Below are 18,186 nucleotides of genomic sequence, written 5' to 3' on the forward strand. Positions count from 1 at the left end.
TTTGTAGTCAGTTTGCATTGTGATATTTTATTCCAGTTTATTTTATCTTGAAATTCACTTATAACATCTACAGAGGTTTTTTCTTAATTTAATACAATACTCCACTCTAATTTGTCTTTAGAATTTAACATTAAATTTTTAGTTATATTCAAATGCAATTTGTCTTCAAATTTTCTCATAAAATCTTCATTTAATACAAAGTGTTGTGATATATATTTCCAATCTGTATTATTATACAGACTATTCTTTTTAATATATCAACAATTTTACTCCTGTATATTTCAGTTGTTGGTTAATACAATTTACATAATTCCACAAAACACGAATTTTCGAAACCTAATTAAGCAATGCAGTGAGTTTTTCCTTTTCTAATTTTCTTTTAATTTCTAGTGCTTTTACTTTAGCTCTTAGTTCTTTCATATTACAAGTCTCATTATTACTGCTATCACTCTGTGGACTGTTATTACCAAGAAGGTTTATAAGCTGCTGTTTTCCATGTTTAGAACAAATTATTATTCTAGCTACACTTAGTTTTCATTTATAAGAATTATTTTTTTCTAGAAAATAAACTGTCTACTTATTATTTGGGAAAAACTGTATTGAGTACTAGTGATATATTATCATTTATTCCTTGTGATATTTCAGCCTCTGGCATCCCAGAAATGGAAAACCTGATTGAAAAATTTATCTATGAATGCCAATGCATCATCATCAGCATAACAAACAAAAAGTATGAAAGTGTTAATTAACTCTTTGGTATTGGACAATACATTTACATATAAAAAATTAAACAGCAATTTATAAATTAACATCTTCACTCACCCAACTATAGTGCGAATTTTTAAATCCCAACCATTTAACATATACTTAAACTCCTTGCTTCCTCAAAACGTTCTTAAGTAGATACACATTTGAATATTTTGTCTTCAGCAGTTCATATTCATAAAAATATTCTCCATCCACTGCCTTTAATTTATATGTTATTGGACTAGAATGAATAAAATCTTCAGGTTCCAAAATTTCTGTTGACCAATTAGCTGTGTAACCTATTTCAAAAATTTATTTACGTTTACTGATGCTAACTTTATTTCCAAATTTACAATTAGACCTATCATTAGATATGAAGATGGCTTCACTTTTGGCAGCAGTAGCAGTGGAAGTAGTAGTAGTAGTAGTCGTAGTAGTAGTAGTAGTAGTAGTAGTAGTAATAGTAGCACCAGCTTCATTCATCTGTAGATCTCTTTTTACAAGGATATAGGACATATCAAAGTATTTACAAGATTAGACCAATTTACTATATGCAAATTCGTATACACATGTATTTACAGAGTTCTAGTTAGACCTAATCATTAATTTACTCCTGGTATACAATACTTTTTTTAAAGATAACTTATTAAATAATGTAATGCCACACTGTTCACTCATATCTCACTATCAGTCACTGCACACACTATACTCATATTGTTTCATAACACTTCACTCACTACAGACGTGCACACACACACACACACACACACACACACACACACACACACACACTTACTCCTATTATTCTCAGAAAGTCGAACATTTCTTCAGTTACGCTCAGTAGGTAGCAGGTTGAAACGAATGTAGGTTGCAGTGGTTATGTAAAGGTGAAGGAGCTTGGCAAAATAGACTAGCTTGGGTAGTTACGTGCATTAAACCAGTCTTCAGACTTAAGTCACAATCAACAATAACAATGGCGAATATAGGCTAGGATTAGTATGTTGATTATAAATCCAGTAACTTGGTTTCTTTTGACCCAGATAACATTTAGACCCGTGAGCATTACCTTACAGCTTACGAGCTAAACGTTGTATAGTGCCCCATTTCGGCGTATTTCCAATTGAAAAGGACATCGAGCTTTGTCTCGCGAGTTCTAAGTTTCAGATCGGATGATGGCAACAGATAAAACATATCATAACTGTTATAATTGATGATAGATTAAAATGGCGAAGCAATACAGCTTCAGCCATCTACACTTCCAGATTTTTTATTTGACCAATCAGTTTCAGCACTACATTACATCATCTACAGACCCCGTGAAGATAGTGTAATGCAGCGCTGCAACCGGGTGCTCAAATAAAATAACAACTGGACTGTACTATTCTTAAAAAGCTATTTCAAACCGATCGCCCATTCAGTCAAGCAATCATAATGTTTTAGTAGTCAATGGTTATTGGTCTAAGTCATCTGCATAAACGAATACATCGTCAATTCTGCTACCAATTTACTTCTTCTGTATTGTAACAAATCAACTTTCCACTTAGGAAATAAAGAACAGCACGGTTAAACGTCCCGTCAATGAAGAGGTAATTAGAGGCGGAGTTTTTTTATACACCACTCTAATGGTCACTGGGGATACGGAACCGCGAAAGTAAAAAATACATGAGCGTCACAGCTGTCGCTTTCATCAAATTTTTGTTTATACTGCTGCGATGACGAACCATCGCATTCCCAGTTCAAAATTAACATCATGGTATTCGTGAAGGGACTGTGGAGTGTTTTCATGACATCAGATTGTACACTCCTGGAAATGGAAAAAAGAACACATTGACACCGGTGTGTCAGACCCACCATACTTGCTCCGGACACTGCGAGAGGGCTGTACAAGCAATGATCACACGCACGGCACAGCGGACACACCAAGAACCGCGGTGTTGGCCGTCGAATGGCGCTAGCTGCGCAGTATTTGTGCACCGCCGCCGTCAGTGTCAGCCAGTTTGCCGTGGCATACGGAGCTCCATCGCAGTCTTTAACACTGGTAGCATGCCGCGACAGCGTGGACGTGAACCGTATGTGCAGTTGACGGACTTTGAGCGAGGGCGTATAGTGGGCATGCGGGAGGCCGGGTGGACGTACCGCCGAATTGCTCAACACGTGGGGCGTGAGGTCTCCACAGTACATCGATGTTGTCGCCAGTGGTCGGCGGTCGGCGGAAGGTGCACGTGCCAGTCGACCTGGGACCGGACCGCAGCGACGCACGGATGCACGCCAAGACCGTAGGATCCTACGCAGTGCCGTAGGGGACCGCACCGCCACTTCCCAGCAAATTAGGGACACTGTTGCTCCTGGGGTATCGGTGAGGACCATTCGCAACCGTCTCCATGAAGCTGGGCTACGGTCCCGCACACCGTTAGGCCGTCTTCCGCTCACGCCCCAACATCGTGCAGCCCGCCTCCAGTGGTGTCGCGACAGGCGTGAATGGAGGGACGAATGGAGACGTGTCGTCTTCAGCGATGAGAGTCGCTTCTGCCTTGGTGCCAATGATGGTCGTATGCGTGTTTGGCGCCGTGCAGGTGAGCGCCACAATCAGGACTGCATACGACCGAGGCACACAGGGCCAACACCCGGCATCATGGTGTGGGGAGCGATCTCCTACACTGGCCGTACACCACTGGTGATCGTCGAGGGGACACTGAATAGTGCACGGTACATCCAAACCGTCATCGAACCCATCGTTCTACCATTCCTAGACCGACAAGGGAACTTGCTGTTCCAACAGGACAATGCACGTCCGCATGTTTCCCGTGCCACCCAACGTGCTCTAGAAGGTGTAAGTCAACTACCCTGGCCAGCAAGATCTCCGGATCTGTCCCCCATTGAGCATGTTTGGGACTGGATGAAGCGTCGTCTCACGCGGTCTGCACGTCCAGCACGAACGCTGGTCCAACTGAGGCGCCAGGTGGAAATGGCATGGCAAGCCGTTCCACAGGACTACATCCAGCATCTCTACGATCGTCTCCATGGGAGAATAGCAGCCTGCATTGCTGCGAAAGGTGGATATACACTGTACTAGTGCCGACATTGTGCACGCTCTGTTGCCTGTGTCTATGTGCCTGTGGTTCTGTCAGTGTGATCATGTGATGTATCTGACCCCAGGAATGTGTCAATAAAGTTTCCCCTTCCTGGGACAATGAATTCACGGTGTTCTTATTTCAAGTTCCAGGAGTGTATTTGTAGCTATCGAGCTGTAGTATGATCTAGTAAAGCCTGCAATGATACTTCCTCACTTGTTGCCGTTATACGTATTGAACACTCTGGTGGGTAACAACGGGATTTAGCAGCTAATGTTTTATGATAACTGGGATGAACCGACCTGTCGATGTGATCATTGGTTAATTCCCGGACTATATTGTACGTTTCTTTCGTCATTTTGTCGCTTATTATCAAGTTTAAAGGAACATCTCCGCTAATTTCTTGACGTACTTGTCTAACACTTTGTGCAAATGCTAATTGATACCGAGAGGCTCGTGTAGGAGACGTGGTTGTAATATCCTTGAGCACCTTTGCTGCAGCGTGGGACCCACAAGCATGAAGATTCATTCTCGTTGCGAATGCCAGTGCTCTTGGAGTTGTTGATCTCCGTTCTACAACAAATCGCAATAACGTTAGCTCGAAAGTGATAAAAATTTCAGTGATACACTGGAACCTCGTTTGTATTGACCAGCGTTTAAGTTGACTCGGATTTATGTTCACTTCCCGCCTCTCGCTTATGTTCTACATCTACATCTACATCCATACTCCGCAAGCCACCTGACGGTGTGTGGTGGAGGGTACCCTGAGTACCTCTATCGGTTCTCCCTTCTATTCCAGTCTCGTATTGTTCGTGGAAAGAAGGATTGTCGGTATGCTTCTGTGCGCGCTCTAAGCTCTCTGATTTTATCCTCATGGTCTCTTCGCGAGATATACGTAGGAGGGAGCAATATACTGCTTGACTCTTCGGTGAAGGTATGTTCTCGAAACTTTAACAAAAGCCCGTACCGAGCTACTGAGCGTCTCTCCTGCAGAGTCTTCCACTGGAGTTTATCTACCATCTCCGTAATGCTTTCGCGATTACTAAATGATCCTGTAACGAAGCGCGCTGCTCTCCGTTGGATCTTCTCTATCTCTTCTATCAACCCTATCTGGTACGGATCCCACACTGCTGAGCAGTATTCAAGCAGTGGGCGAACAAGCGTACTGTAACTTACTTCCTTTGTTTTCGGATTGCATTTCCTTAGGATTCTTCCAATGAATCTCAGTCTGGCATCTGCTTTACCGACGATCAACTTTATATGATCATTCCATTTTAAATCACTCCTAATGCGTACTCCCAGATAATTTATGGAATTAACTGCTTACAGTTGCTGACCTGCTATTTTGTAGCTAAATGATAAGGGATTTATCTTTCTATGTATTCGCAGCACGTTACACTTGTCTACATTGAGATTCAATTGCCATTCCCTGCACCATGCGTCAATTCGCTGCAGATCCTCCTGCATTTCAGTACAATTTTCCATTGTTACAACCTCTCGATACACCACAGCATCATCTTCAAAAAGCCTCAGTGAACTTCCGGTGTCATCCACCAAGTCATTTATGTATATTGTGAATAGCAATGGTCCTATGACACTCCCCTGCGGCACACCTTAAATCACTCTTACTTCGGAAGACTTCTCTTCATTGAGAATGACATGCTGAGTTCTGTTATCTAGGAACACCTCAATCCAATCACACAATTGGTCTGATAGTCCATATGCTCTTACTTTGTTCATTAAACGACTGTGGGGAACAGCATCGAACGCCTTGCGGAAGTCAAGAAACACGGCATCTACCTGTGAACCCGTGTCTATGGCCCTCTGAGTCTCGTGGACGAATAGCGCGAGCTGGGTTTCACACGACCGTCTTTTTCGAAACCCATGCTGATTTCTACAGAGTAGATTTCTAGTCTCCAGAAAAGTCATTATACTCGAACATAATACGTGTTTCAAAATTCTACAACTGATCGACGTTAGGGATATAGGTCTATAGTTCTGCACATCTGTTCGACGTCCCTTCTTGAAAACGGGGTTGACCTGTGCCCTTTTCCAATCCTTTGGAACGCTACGCTCTTCTAGAGACCTACGGTACACCGCTGCAAGAAGGGGGGCAAGTTCCTTCGCGTACTCGGTGTAAAATCGAACTGGTATCCCATCAGGTCCAGCGGCCTTTCCTCTTTTGAGCGATTTTAATTGTTTCTCTATCCCTCTGTCGTCTATTTCGATATCTACCATTTTGTCATCTGTGCGACAACCTAGAGAAGCAACTACAGTGCAGCCTTCCTCTGTGAAACAGCTTTGGAAAAAGACATTTAGTATTTCGGCCTTTAGTCTGTCATCCTCTGTTTCAGTACCATTTTGGTCACAGAGTGTCTGGACATTTTGTTTTGATCCACCTACCGCTTTGACATAAGACCAAAATTTCTTAGGATTTTCTGACAAGTCAGTACATAGAACTTTACTTTCGAATTCATTGAACGCCTCTCGCATAGCCCTCCTCACACTACATTTCGCTTCGCGTAATTTTTGTTTGTCTGCAAGGATTTGGATATGTTTATGTTTGCTGTGAAGTTCCCTTTGCTTCCGCAGCAGTTTTCTACCTCGGTTGTTGTACCACGGTGGCTCTTTTCCATCTCTTACGATCTTGCTTGGCACATACTCATCTAACGCATATTTTACGATGGTTTTGAACTTTGTCCACTGATCCTCAACACTATCTGTACTTGAGACAAAACTTTTGTGTTGAGCCGTCAGGTACTCTGTAATCTGCTTGTTGTCACTTTTGCTAAACAGAAAAATCTTCCTACCCTTTTATTTCTATTTACGGCTGAAGTCATCGATGCCGTAACCGCTTTATGATCGCTGATTCCCTGTTCTGCGTTAACTGTTTCAAATAGTTCGGGTCTGTTTGTCACCAGAAGGTCTAATATGTTATCGCCACGAGTCGGTTCTCTGTTTAACTGCTGAAGATAGTTTTCAGATAAAGCACTTAAAAAAATTTCACTGGATTCTTTGTCCCTGCCACCCGTTATGAACGTTTGAGTCTCCCAGTCTATATCCGGCAAATTAAAATCTCCACCCAGAACTATAACATGGTGGGGAAATCTACTCGAAATATTTTCCAAATTATCCTTCAGGTGCTCAGCCACAACAGCTGCTGAGCCAGGGGACCTATAGAGACATCCAATTACCATGTCTGAGCCTGCTTTAACCTTGACCTTCACCCAAATCACTTCACATTTCGGATCTCCGTCAATTTCCTTCGATACTATTGCACTTCTTATCGCTATAAACACGCCTCCCCCTTCACTGTCCAGCCTGTCTCTGCGGTATACATTCCAATCTGAGTTTAGGATTTCGTTACTGTTTACGTCTGGTTTCAGCCAACTTTCTGTCCCTAGTACAATATGGGCGTTGTGACCGTTTATTAATGAGAGCAGTTCTGGGACCTTTCTATAGACGCTCCTGCAGTTTACTATTAGCACATTAATATTGTTATTCCCTGTTGCATTTTGCGTACTCCTACCTTGCCGCGTCTCAGGAGGCGTCTTGTCGGGCCTAGGGAGGGAATTATCTAATTATCTAACCTCTTGTTGCCCCACGTCCGTAATCAACACACTGTAAAGCATAATGGAATGCATTTGTGTTGGTGCTCAGAGGGAAAATGTGGAAGGAGAAAGTCATAGTGGTGGGAACCCCTCTTGAGTCAACATAAACGCGAGGTATACGTTTCGAGGCAGTCAACATGAACAAGGTTCCAGTGTATAAGAAATAGGAAAATAAACAAACCGCAATAGCTACGTCCTGCTCCAGAATTCTGCGGCTATTCTGCCATTTTTTCTTAATTGTAAATAGGAGATTCCTTAAACATTTGCTTTCATCAATTGAAATTGCGAAAGGGCATCCTTCCGATTCGGTAAAATATTTTTCCAGAACTTCTACTTGTTTATCAAATTTTGAGCTCCATTCATCCCGTAGGGCCAAGAATATTTGTCTGCTTGTACTAATAATTTCTTTGCATATATGTCCTGCTAAAATTTTAAAACTGTATTTAGAACTTACCATAAACTTATTATAAGCAATCCTACAGTCATGGACAAACGATTAAAAAGCTATATTATTATGTTTTACAAATTGTGATTATTGCTCATGAACAACGTTTGAAACAATATTTGTAAACATATTTCGATAATTCTATAAAAAGCTCATTAAAGTTGGAATTGTATTTAAAATCGTTATTCACAATGCTACACCGTTACAATAATATACCGTACTTATCTCTACAATATTTTAGAAAGAGATAGTAAACATCTACGAACAACCCTCCACACCTGGGACCTTTCAACCCTCAGGCATAGGAAGTTGAGGGGAGAATATCGCCATTAGTCACAGCGCGTAGTACGCACGACAGCGTGCACGGTAACACTAAAATCGGTATTATTCAAAATGGACAATTTTCGAGTAGCTAATTCTTGAAAATTTCTTTTAATAGATAGTTCAACAAACATGTCCCTGTCAATGTCAGCGTTAAAATGTGATAAAATTTTTTGTATCGACAGAAATGTATTTCTAAAGAAGCCAAACAACATGCTAATAACGACTACCTTCAGCATAACGTTTCATAAATAACAACAAACATTTTCGAAAATTGAAGTACATAAAATGTTTCTACATACCTTCATCAATATTTTCCATTTTTGAAAATAGGAATCGGACTGGTCGTTGTAAAATTCTGTATGATTTTCTGAAGCACCGGACACTGAAGCGTCGCTCATGTGTTTCTAGGAGAAGCAACTTACAACTGTCGCAGGGAAGCAGGTATACAATATTGTGACCTCTGCTTATACGATCTGAATGCCCCATACCCCCCTTCACAAAAATCCATTCCAAACACATCGATCTATCAAGCTTCGTTTCTCGACTATTGGCCAGGGAATCGGCCGTTCTGAACCACTGTGAGGCGGTGTGATTGGCAGCGCAAGACAGCGCTGAAAGCATTCGACAGGCCGTGTATAGACGCGAAATTACTTAGAACAAAACGTATCAGTTAGGACGTTATATAGCGGTGGCTATAAAATATATAGTTACAGTATGTCGAAGACAAGGAAACAATAAGAATTAAATGTGTCGTATTAAATGAAAGATCGAAATACGTATATATTAAATAATTGCTCATTTAAACAGCTTTTCTCTTTAGGATCCGCACTGTAGTTGCATACTTATTTCTCTAAGCTTTTTTCCGTTTTTATTTATTATTAAACTGATTTATATTAAGTATGTTCTATAATGTGTTATTCCTGTTTGTGTATATATAAAATAAATAAAGATTGTCAATTCACACCTGTGTTCCTGTCCTCCTGCCATTTTTAATTTTAAGCGCACATACTTCATTTTGGTATCCATGCAGCTTAATAAGATTCCATCTTATGTAAAATATAATGTATACGTATTCCATTTTTATACGACACAAAACAACTGTGCCATCTAGCTTCAATCTATTTCGTCTCCCAATCGCATTCCTTACCTTAGATTTCGTTTTTATTTTAATCGGAATTCTCTTGTTTTTGATATACTATAAAGATGTATTTTATGATCTTTGCTGATATGTTGTGTCATTAAGTAATTTTGCATCTGCATTTGGCTTGCTGGAAAGGTTCAGCTATGCCTTGTGTTTCTATTCACACCACTTGGTGCCCATGTCTCTAAGTTTGCATTTAACATCACGTTTTCTCACTCATTTGTACTCTGATGTTGGTACTTGCATATGACGCCATACTGTGTGTATGAAGTTCCCTATCTGCTTTGGTATGTTCATTTTTTGTTGTTAATAGAGACGGCACAAAACTTACGACAGGGTTCTACTTAACACTCTATTTAAGCCTCTTCTCTAACACGCCTCCAGTTCCTTACCACCGCACCACCTGTCTCAGCGCGTTATCTTGGTATAGTTTTACTGTCTCAGATACCTCCTAGGTTGCACTGTAGGAAATGTGTTCACCGACAGGTCTCCAATTCTGATGCTGATCGAGCGACCGCTCGTCGTCGTGCAATTTAGACGCTGGTGAGACATTACGAGCAGTTCCGGCAAAGCAAACCGAATTGGCTGTAACGGAAAGCGTCGAAGAGCTAAATTTTTAGATGAATTTACACTTCGTTAAGTCCGTTATTCCACAGACCTAGTCCGACTAGCAACGGAAGGGTACAGCGAAACAGTGTTTCAAAGCAGTTCTGGCGGTTGTGGTGCAAGTTATCGCTATGTTGGAAGCCAATTCCGCTTCGCTTAAGCGGAGGCGACGAGTTTTGCAGGAGTTGGTTCTGATGGCAGTAGCCAAATAAGTGAGAAAAGGGTAATTTGTTACAAATTCTGGCAACGAAAATTCACTGCTAGTTTATTAGGTGAAGTTAAAATTTTTAGGTTGTTACACTATGTCATGTTCCTCTTCAATTCCTTATACACGATCGACGTCTTAAACCCTCTGCCGGAATCTTCTTCAGGATCTCCTGGTATCTACATTTAGCTGAACACAAAGGCCAGTATCGTGTTCGCGCACCATGTCGGCGTATTTACTTCCTTAACCGAAGGGCGCCACAAAGCCGGGAGCCTACAGCCACGTTCCATAATGAAGTTAGATTCGTTCCCAGAAATTTCAATAGCAACTCGGATTTTTCTTTTATAAACGTTGGTCTCCTTGACCGACGAAATTCTCCTTCATGAAATTAATTGCCTCATAAAATTATTTTCAGTCTAAGATATGAATTTCAATTATTGTTATTTTTCTTCTGAGGTCCAACGTTACTAGTGTTGGTGGTTGGCGTCAGTTCACGGGCTGTGTACTGTGTTGCGTATGGTGACTCGCATAATTGTTAGTGCCAATATTTTTTAAATCGTTAGTAGGAAAAGAGCTGTTGTCACCGAAGCTGCAGCCTCTGGCGCTCATTAGTATCACCCAGCAACTAATACCATCCCACGGAGCAATCACATACAAGTACTTATAATTGGTTAAACCCTTAATTCGTGAGGTGACTTTTCTATAACATGTACCACGAAGTGGGGTCCCTCGGACCCTATCTTTAAACCAAGATTTAAGGCAAAAATCATTTGAAATTTTTAATTTATGCTGTATAACATTTGTTTTTACAATTATTTAAAAGCTTCTAGTTTATTTTTTTGCACTAAACAAAGCCTATTTATCACACAAAAGCACATAATTTTGTGTGGTTCTTTTGAATAGTGCACATAAATAGACTGTTAAACAGCAGAATTTTACATTCTGAACACCTATACAATCTCTGCAGCAAATAAATTTCCAAATAAAACTAAATTCCAGGGTTTAAATTTGCGCATAAGAATTCCTCCCAAAAGGTACAAAAAGAAGGTTTGTCAAATTGACTCTCATTGCTGGGAACTACATCTTTCTTATCACGACTCATATCACATTCGATTTTAACAGACACTTTAATTATTTCATTAAAGAAACAGACAGATCCCTATCACAACGTTCCTGAAGTTCTTCCTCTGAATGATACTCTTGTTCGATAGCAAAACTGATCGCTGGCTAACGTAAAATCGTCGTCTTTCTCGTTTATTTCTTCATCTCTATCACTGACAACTTCCTCTATAGACCGACTAACAATCTGATCAAACTCGGGAAAGTTAAAAATGACACATTCGTGCCAACACATTTTGAGCTATGTGGTACCATATGGAAGAAAACAGGTACGTAGTTCACGAGTCACGGTCTAGGAGACTCCAACACCTATCAGTAACACGTGTCAACAATAAACTCAGAACGGGATGACGCAACCGACAGCAAAACATCGTAGGCCTGACAATATAAGGAAGGTGGGTGAGTATAGAAGCATTCCACCGCGATTGGCCTGGGAGAGTGAGTTCGAAATTTTTCGCGCTCTTTGAGAGACCACACCTCGAAAGTGAAGGGTTAATGAATTTAAAGAAACCCCCAAGATACCGTTCCCCGAATTTCTGAGAGCTTCATTTTAAGTTTTCAGTTTTTTTGCGTTTTTTGTATTTTCTGTTGCAATTTCTGAGAACAAAGGGTCTTCACAGACGCGCTCGGATAATAAACGGCAAAAACTCTTTTTTTGTGTGGTATAATTGTAAATTAACAATTCTCATATTTTTTTTCCTTTGCGTGTACTGTGAAACCTTGCTGCTTGTCAAATTTCGTGATTCTAGGTCATCAGAAACTACTTTGTAGGTTTTGATGAGTGAGTTTGCGAGTATCAAAATATGTGACGAAACTGAGTATCCTTTTTATCCATTGACATCTCCAAGGGAACGGCGGCGTTAGTATGTGACATAAATTTAAAATTTATACGTCTGCCTGTTTCTCAAAGAAAAGATTCTTAACAGTCGAATACAGAGGAAGACAGGAAAATCGAAATACAAGCGGATAGACAGACGGACAACAAAACAGTCCTATAAGGGTTCCATTTTTACTGACTGACGCACGAGATCTTAAAAAGTGAGTAAGTTGTTAATTATTTCAAAAGTAATCACCATATCTGTTAATACATATATCCCACTGCGAGACAAGAGGATCAATGTGTTCATGGAAAAAGGTTTGTCGTTGCCTACGGAACAATGACTGCACGCAGGCGTGCACGTTCTCGTTCGAAGAAAATCGATGCCTTACCAGCGAAACTTCTGCAGTGTAGTCGAAACAACAGACACGCCAGTTCCGGGAAATTCACGGTGACTTTCTTTGACAGCAAGGGCCCGCTGCTCAATGATATTCTGAGAAACAGCGCTACAATTACCGCACAGTGGAACAAGGACACTTTACACACATTGAAGCACGCCATGAAGTCCAGAGGCCCAGAAATGTTGACTGGTCATTCTGTTGGAGGATAGTGCCTACCCACACGTCGCCGCGTTTGTTTCGAGTACGCTGCAGTAGTTTCGCTAGAAAGCTATCCTCCATGCAATCCCGATCTCTCCCCATGCGATTTCCATATTTTTGGAGCAATGAGGAAAGTCCTTCGTGGTAAAAAGTTGAAGACGTGCATCAGAGACTAACTCCTTCATTAAGAGCAGAAATAACTTGATTTTTTCCTAGGTGCTATACGAACGTTTCAATAATTGAGCATCAGCCATATACATTCACACATTTACAGGTCTTTTAACATCTGCGTATCAAAAGTGTTCCTAGCGGTAATGATGCAAGAGACACAGCGCATTTTTAAAGTAGTTATGGTTTAGCGATCTGACATCATATCAACAAACCCAGTTAAATTACATGGATTTGATGTATTCCTGTATGGAATACTGTATCAACATCAGTTGTATATCCTCTTCCCCTGCCGTCTCTTCCGGTTCTAATGCAGTTGCCGGTTTGTACGATTACTAGAGGTGGCTCCTCGCAAGTAGCCGATATGCAACCCGCAGAGCATAAATTCCGGGGCAGTAGGGACGGCTGGTATCGCTGAAACAATCGGTTTTCGGTTGTATCGGCTTTATACCACGCCTGTTTATATATCTTGCTTGTGAAATAACGGATTTCCAGTTTTGTGTTCCTGTTATTTCATATAATAAACATAGAAATCAAACAAAGATTGAAATATTTTGACACTCTAAGTTTCGGGATACGTAGAAACGAACTATTAAATGAAACAGACAAATAAAAAACTTAGTCTCTCCACCGTTCGCTGTTTATCTCGAATAGTGATAAGTGGATGAATGCTACAAATAGTATTTGATCTCCTACTGATTGCAATTTTTTTGGAACTCTGCTCAAAAGTGATGCACTATTTGTGCATTACGAACTCTGTTTTTCGTGTGACTTTGTCCATTTTCAAGGTCTACAAGCAGTTAAATGCGTATTATGTAGATAAGGGCAGCAGATCAGAAACTTTTTATTTTTACTTTATACTACTGGTTTAACTGTTGTTAAGTTTTTAATTTATTACTGTTAGCGTAATTTCCTTCCTCTTTTATTATTTCTTATAAATGGCAGACAAATCTTTAACTCTTAAAGCAAATGAAGTATTGTATTTCATTGCTAGGTCACTCAAAATTATTTCCAGACTAGGGCTGGTGTCGTTCTGAACTACGATGGATGCCCAGCGACGAGAGCGAGAAATTACCGTACGCAGTAGGACAGGTTGCGGTAAATCTTGCACACTGCACGCTCACGCTTACCTTACGCCACGACACACGGCAGAAGGGAGATAATTGTCTCAACTTTAGTGTCTCAGCAATGCTGTACCAGCTCTTATGCTGTGTGTTAGTTGTTTGCTTCTGTGGACATTGTTACTGAAGCAGCATTGATCGCTTTCCCCTTTTTTCTATAATAACGTAATATTTCAGACAATTGCACATTTCATGAATATCAATTACTTCTTTTCAAAAAACGTTTATTTAAAAACAAAAACTTTTACCACTGTTGCTATTGCCAATTGACATTTCGGTTTTTGTGCGGTTGTAAGTAAAAATAATAATAAATATCTGTTATAACAGAGACCAAAGAAATACCGAAAAATACCAGTTATTCAGAAAGAAAATACAGGTATCGGATTTAGTCGGTCAATTTTTCCTATCCCTAGGGGCATCCAGGAGCTGTAGGTATGGGGCAGTGGTTCGCAGCCTGGAAGTAATTACTCGGGGAGTAAAACGAAATTTTCTGAGGGGGTAAAAACCAATTTCTTCGATTGTGCTTCGGTCGCGATACTAAATTATTTATCAAAAATCATTACTATTACCACTATTTCATGGTTACAATTGTACCAATAATTGCATTCTTTTTAAATAATAGCATTAATGTGCGATACTGGGTTGGAGGCTACAGCTGTGAAACGAAAGTCTTCCTCACAAACTTCACCCACTACACACATACTTTTACACTTGGCACCATGCAACTACGGTAGGAAAATGGCCTCTCCGAGTTGTAGGTTGTCCCAGAAACACATCACAAATAACTTTATTGTTCACTCCGCAAAAATAAAGAAAGCACAACACAACAGTACCTATGTTGTGACTATATAATTCTGCAGTTCTTACATACTATTGTTAGTGGTTGTGGAAAAGACAGAGCATTGACAGCCTGTAATCTTCCAGTTTCTGTCAGTTCCAGAAGTAAGGAGACTAGCAATCAAATGATTTACAAACAGTAAGTATGGCGTATAAATTTTAATGTGTTTGATTCTAATTGGTGGTGCCGGGTGTAGCTGAAGCAGATATCACTAAGGAGAGGGGTAACACGGGGTAACCACGTTAATCTTTGTTAACAAGGGTATACCCTCAAACTGGGCAGTTCATTTCTCAGAAGTAATTGTAGGTAGCACTCCCGATGAACTAATAATTGCTTTATGATTCTATAAAAAACCGATAGTTAGAAATATGCAGCAGCGATTGCCCAAGTGACTCATTACATCACACCTACAACAACTAAATATCATTTACCTTTCTATACTTTATAATTATTCATTACAGATTTAAATGAGGCAGTAAAATTCACGGTGCTGTGGACGTGTGAGTAACGGGGAGTTGGAGTGTACTAGCAAATATCTGATTGCGCTCATGGGTAATGGTTTCAGAATAGTTGTGAACCGCTGCTCCATGGTAACAAAATTGTGAATCCACAGCAGTGTAACGGCCATGGCGAAATACAAAATAATAGAATGTTACAAATTTTATATTGCATGTTAACCAATACATATAATTATAAAAATCATTGTACTGGGTGGCTATAATCAAAGTGCAGCTTACAGAGGTTTAGTACGGGCTTTAATGATCGTATGACAGCTAATGTTCGCAGATAGTCTAATGATTTAATGCGGAACTTATTTAGTGGGGGAAAAAGTTTGTTACAATTTCAGCTCACAGATGCAAAATTGGCTTTATAGAAATGTTGCCTTATGTAACAGACTAGAACGGGACATGGGCTGAAAAGATCAAACAAGTGAGAAAGGCATAATGCTGATGTTGTTATTAACGACGGCTTGCGTCGTTTGTTCAATATGAGCACCAGAGACGTCGACGAGATGCTGTGTACCGTCACATTTGTACTAGTGGCCATAATTGGAACTGTTTCTTGGGAGCGTAAATCAGTTGCACATTAATGCATTAATGTATCTGCTAAGTTTCGTTGCCACACAGTAATTACAGTCCACACTCAATCTACACGAGTAGCTCCACTTTAACTATAACCATCCAGTTGCGTGTCTATAGTTCCTTCTCTCTTCCCAAGCAGCTGGATCGATTTCAACCAACCTTCGACCACTTCAGTTGGGGAAGCCTGCCTCTGGCGCAAGAGCAGCCGCAAGGCAACACGTACCTGAATCGCTGTCGATGTCTGACAGGTAAATTTTTAATGTTCTTTACTCTTAACATATGTTCATTGCGGGCACCGAGAGAGTATTGCTGAGCTGCAGGGGAGGGGCGGGGGAGGGAGGGAGGGAGGGTGGTCTTAGAGGGATTCTGTGTCTTGTTATTCACGTACATGTCAACGTTGAACCCCATCCTGATTACGCCACAGGAGGATACGAAACAGGAGGGCTAAAAGGGAATAAAAACCCTTTGCTGCTTCAAGTTCAGATTTCGTATAATAGTTTTCAACAGCCTCCTTCCATAGGGGTCAGATTACTTTCAGATGGGTCGCAGCCACACGATGTCTCTGAAGTAGGTTGAATTAACCGGGGGAAAGGTTGTCAGCAGGGTTGAAAGTTGAAAAGACTGACGTTCTATTGCTCATGGCACAGCGAACTGTCGTGTCGATGAAGAAAGGGGATCATCAGCCCAAGGGAGGAAGTGGTTTCACTGACGCCCTTTAAGCCACCTGAAAGTTCTTCATGTCGATTCTCAGCAATGGCGTGTGTGAAATGTTTTCCTTGACCACCAATAGGAAAACTGCGGGATTTTCGCACTGGATGTCGCTATTCTGACCTCTATCATTGTGGTGTGACCGCCAGACACCACACTTGCTAGGTGGTAGCCTTTAAATCGGCCGCGGTCCGTTAGTATACGTTGGACCCGCGTGTCGCCACTATCAGTGATTGCAGACCGAGCGCCGCCACACGGCAGGTCTAGAGACACTTCCTAGCACTCGCCCCAGTTGTACAGCCGACTTTGCTAGCGATGGTTCACTGTCTAAATACGCTCTCATTTGCCGAGACGACAGTTTAGCATAGCCTTTAGCAAGGCGCCATATTCAGTAATTAGAATGAATTCTGAACAGATAATATTGTGAATCATGTACCGTCAAGAGCGACGTTCATCATTAATGGATTAAAGTTAAGTATCAAACCAATGATGTCCGCTTCCTGATTTCTAATTCCTTGTCATGTTCCAGACCTCACGTCAGTATAGTTCTTCCCTCCTCAAGCCAGCCTGCGTGAGCTAAAACGCGTGCATTTCGGCCTCCTCTCGTAACACGGGGTTGGCTCTTCTGCCAACACAATAATCGCAATGGCATGAAAAGAATGGGTGAAATGTGGGTAAGAGAGGGTATGACGACCTTACCATCGTCTGACACGTCTACACTGGTGTTGGGAAAAGTTGTGGTGAAATTTGGTGCCGACGTGACATCATTACCCCACCGTACAGCTCACAAGAACATCCGAACTGTGGCCTTTTATTCGAGTGTATAGACAGATTTGTGTTTCAATCGTCGTGGAGCTCGAAGGTGACGTCACAAGGCGCCATACTTTTGCACAGCTACGTAGGAAGGTTTTAGGCACCTTTGAGCTAAATCCTTCAAAATGGGAAACAATTATGTGGTTCCAATGGCCACTTTTTTGGAAACCGGTAACTGTTTCCTATTTGTGTGTGTGTGTGTGTGTGTGTGTGTGTGTGTGTGTGTGTGTGCAAATTATTTATGACGTGTGGGTACTGGGTGAAGCTGCGGGAAGAAAGCTAGTAGGTCACAAATAATGAAGAACATTGGGGTTCTTTCCTGCGATCCTAACGACATAAAAGACATGGTAATAAAACGACCACGAGAGGAAGTGTTGCCAGGTGTTTGGTAAAATTAATTGTGTTACTGTCTAGGCATAGCGTGTGGCACGAGGCTAAAACGTAGTATAAAAAATTCAAATCGCACTCTCCCATTAATTCTGTGCGACGGTGCGGTATCACGTACTTCCGGTCTAGCGCGTTATGTTAGCTGTGTAATGGAGAAATACAAGCAATGTAACGTATCTGCAGTGGAACCTTCGGCGCAGCGCAGTCTAATGGGTAGCCAAGTAAGTAGTTTGGGAGTTTGGTGCGGGCGCTAACTGCGTTGCGGAATTGAGCCCAAGAAGTGAGTTGATTTGTTCCGCCAGCAGAACCTGTAGCGTAACCACGGCGATAGGAGCGTGTTGTGTGCGTTCGTATAGTACAGGTGCGTCCTCCTTTCTTTGTGGA

Source organism: Schistocerca nitens, chromosome 9, assembly GCF_023898315.1.
Source record: "Schistocerca nitens isolate TAMUIC-IGC-003100 chromosome 9, iqSchNite1.1, whole genome shotgun sequence".
Classification (NCBI taxonomy): domain Eukaryota; kingdom Metazoa; phylum Arthropoda; class Insecta; order Orthoptera; family Acrididae; genus Schistocerca; species Schistocerca nitens.